Source organism: Schistocerca americana, chromosome 3 (assembly GCF_021461395.2).
Source record: "Schistocerca americana isolate TAMUIC-IGC-003095 chromosome 3, iqSchAmer2.1, whole genome shotgun sequence".
Lineage (NCBI taxonomy): Eukaryota > Metazoa > Arthropoda > Insecta > Orthoptera > Acrididae > Schistocerca > Schistocerca americana.
In genome coordinates, this window is record NC_060121.1 from 678,864,349 (window position 1) to 678,868,481 (window position 4,133).

At 42.2% G+C, this 4,133-nt stretch overlaps 1 non-coding gene across 1 annotated transcript; it reads right to left on the bottom strand.

Moving 5' to 3' along the window:
• Window positions 1-610: 610 nt before the first annotated feature.
• Trnat-ugu lies at window positions 611-684 on the bottom strand. Its single transcript has one exon. It is a non-coding gene; the product is annotated as a tRNA-Thr (tRNA).
• Window positions 685-4,133: the final 3,449 nt, after the last annotated feature.

Genomic DNA, 4,133 nt, shown 5'->3' on the forward strand with positions numbered 1-4,133 from the left:
ATTATTTTTTGCACTTAGTCGCTTTAAATTACATGTTGCTAGGTTTCGAACAAGCTGCCATTCATAACAACAGCCAGAAATTCTGTCTAAGTCATGCAACGACAGCATCTTCCTATATACTCATCCTGCCCGTCAAATCATTTACACATATAGAGAATAAGATTTGTCCTATCACACTTCCCTGCGCTTCTTCTGACGATACTATTGCCTCTGATGAACAGTAGCCTTCGAGGATAACGTAATGGGTTCCATTACTTACTACGGCCTTCGAATGGATAGTTTTGTTTAACAAAGAAACAGAAAACTGCCTGCTGCAAATTCTCGAACAACAGGTATCGTATACCCTTGATTTTTTAAGGAATTGAAGGGGAGATAATCGCATGGAGAGAGATGAGAACTTAGAGCATAGAGCGGACGTTCCATTGTCCACAATACTGTCTTCACAGAGCGACAGCCGTTTTGTGTCGAATCGCGACCAACGAGGAACATGTTCGAAAGAACAGATACCATCGGTGACCGTGCAGCTCGTTAGAATGAAATTACAATGAAATGAACACCCTTAGCTGCTTACAGGCGTTGACATACGTCAACGGGGACAGATGAAAATGTGTGCCCCGGCCGGGACTCGAACCCTGGATCTCCTGCTCACATGGCAGGCGCTCTATCCATCTGAGCCACCGAGGACACAGAGGGTAGCGCGACTGCAGGGATTTATCTCTGGCACGCCTCCCGCGAAACCCACATTCTCAACGTATTGACCCGCACTAAATTCGTAGTGCCCCCGCCCATTATACTCATTACTCGCGGCGCGTTGCCAATTCCCGTAATAGTTCGGGCACTGTTTGTGCATTCGCACAGAAGAAGAAGATGGTCAAGTGGCCGGTGAGCCTTATATATATATATATATATATATATATATATATATATATATATATATATATACTAAGATGGTGTCTGTTCTTTCGGACATGTCCGATTCTATATGCTCGACCTGTCTCTGCAGAGCAGCCACTTCCTTTACGACTGACCATATGGTTTTAATTTTATCCTGAGACTTAGCTATTCCATCTGCATACCACATACTTTTTGCCTTCCTAATAACATATTTAAGCACCATACAATACTGTTTGTAATGGGCTGCTGCATTCAGATTTTGACTGTTTCTAACGTTCTGATATAATTGCCACTTTGTTCTACAAGATATGCTTATCCTTCTAGTCAGCCACCCAGGCTGCCTTTTTATGCTAGTACCCTATTTTGAACGTTCTAACGGAAAGCGACTTTCAAAGACCACGAGAAAAATCTCGAGGAAAGCATTATATTTATTGTCTACTGTATCAGCACTATAAACATCTTGCCACTCTTGTTCCTCAATAATGTTTACAAAGGTCTCTACAACAACTGAATCAGCTTTCCTAAACAGTTGATAACTATATTTAACATGTGTCGCAGCACAAAAATCTTTTAGAGTTAAAATTTTTGCATCATGATCTGAAAGACCATTCACCTTTTTGCTAACAGAATGCCCTTCTAGTAATGAGGAATGAACAAAAATATTGTCTATGGTTCTTCTACTGTTCCCTTGCACTCTCGTTGGAAAAAATACGGTTTGCATAAGATTATATGAATTAAGGAGGTTTACCAGCATCCTTGTCCTTGCACAATCACTTATACAACTAATATTGAAGTCACCCTATATAACTAACTTTTTGTATTTCCTATAAAGTGGACCAAGAACCTCCTCTAGCTTTAGCAAAAATGTTGTGAAATCGGAGTCTGGGGATCTATAAATAACAACAGTTAGACGTTTAGCTCCACTAAATTTAACCACACCTGCAAAACATTCAAACACCTTTTCAGTGCAGTACTTTGAAACATCAATTGACTCAAATGGGGTGCCGTTTTTCACATACATGGCTACTCCCCCACACCGCAAAGAGCTCCTAGAAAAGCTGCCAGCCAACCTGTATCCTGGTAAAGGAATCCTCTGAATTATCTCCTTATTTAAGAAATGTTCAGATATACCAATAATTTCAGAGTCAACACCTAGAAGCAGTTCACTAACTTTATCTCTAATACCTTGTATATTTTGATGAAATATACTAATTTCCTCATTACTCGGATACCTAAGCTTTGTCGAAAGTGGTTTCTTTGTTAGAGAGACTTCCCGTGAGCAGGAATACCTATCAGCTGACTGCAATCTAAAAAAGGTGCAGCTCGAACACCCACTACTACAGGAATTTTCCCATGAGTAATCTCACCACCCCACATATGCTGTCACCTATAAGCTTTGCCAACCTCTCCTTCCCATACCTGTTGATGTGCAGGCCATGTCTAGTGAAACCACTCCTGCTGATAGACTCCACCGACACCACTGAAATGTGACCCATGCCTTCTGTCATCAGCGCACCCCCAAGTCTCATGTTACTACGCCTGACGGCTGTACTACGATGAGGCCGATCGTGACGCTGAAACAATCCCACGAAATGCACATTCGTGTTGCCAGTCTGAGTGGCTATCTTTTCCAGGTCACCAGCTATGGCATACTCCTCCCCATCCCTATCAATACTATTACCAGCCCCACCCACAATCACTACCTGATCCTCTTTAGTAAAATCCCTACATAACTACCCTATGTTAACAGTCACCTGAGCCAATCCTGCATTAGGCTTCACAATGCTGGTGACCTGGTACTCACTCCCCAACATTTCCTGCAACTGCTGGCCTACATCTCTGCCATGAGAACTACCTAACAGCAGAACCTTCTTCTTTCTCTTAGACTTTGCAACTGACCTAGCCACCGTAACTGCTGAGGTCTGCTGCATACTTCCTACATCTACAGCTACGAGAGATCCCTCTCCACTAGACTCTGACAGTTGGTCATATCTATTGCAAACACCAATAGTAAAACTACCTGAAAGTCTCCTTCTCCTAGCAGATCTCTCGGCAACAGCCAGCTCCCATTCCCCAACCCCCCTCTTCCTCCTCATCCTATCGAGCTAGCGTTTTTCAACTGCACGTGAAGGGCACAGATCTTACGCTCCTGCTCCTCTATCAACTTACTATTGCTACATAACCTGCAGTTCCAGGAGAGGATCCCACCAGAATGCCCACTGGATTCCCCACTGCATTCCCCCCAGTGAAAATACTTCGAACAAGTCTAACACCGCATTCCACTACTCAAGAACCTACGGCAAAGCCCACACTTCTCACTCATGGTAAAATTTTACAGTTATTGAAACAAGAAAACTACTTTATCTAAGTTCCGCTACTACAATAAGAAGCTGTTAAAAAAACTGACTACAATAATCACAAACTTACTCTACAAGGGAAGTAACTACTATTATTAACAGTTTTAATCAACAAAAAATGAGAATATAACAGAAGACTAACACAGAAAGAAAATCAAACTTGTAATGAGACGGTAACGAAACTGAAAACAGTTCCCAAAAAGTTCATCTGAAATTATTTCACCAGAAAACACCAAGAACACCGGTTGAAGACTACTAAATTTCCTAAATGAACCACTACGCACAAACAATTAATTAGTACTTAGCTTTCGATGCGCCACTACAGCTGCAACTGGTCAGCGGGGAATGTAAACAGAGGTAAGAGGGTAAGTTGCTCGATACGAAACACTCACAAATGTCAGGTCACAACACAAGAAAGGCAGAGGTGAATGAAGAAACCACTAATAAGCCACTTATATAGTAAATATTATCACAAAACCTTTAAAATATGTATCTGAAACCTAAAAATATATAAAAATTAGAGAGCGATCTCACACGCAGTCACGCGCTTATGACGTCACACCTGTGTCTTCGGTGGCTCAGATGGATAGAGTGCCTGCCATATAAGCAGGAGATCCCGGGCTCGAGCCCCGGTCGGGACACACATTTTCACCTGTCCCCGTTGATATATATCAACGCCCATCAGCAACTGGAGGTATTAATATAATTCTAATTCCTTATATATTGTGTCGCCAGCTGAACGATGGAAAATCTGGGGTAAGTGGAGAAGATGCAGCAAGGTGACGTCTTTAAATCTACAGACAGCCATGGTCCTATCTCGTGGACCTTGCGTAGAAGGATGGTACTTGGCGTCGACTAATGACGACTGACCAAAATCGTGAA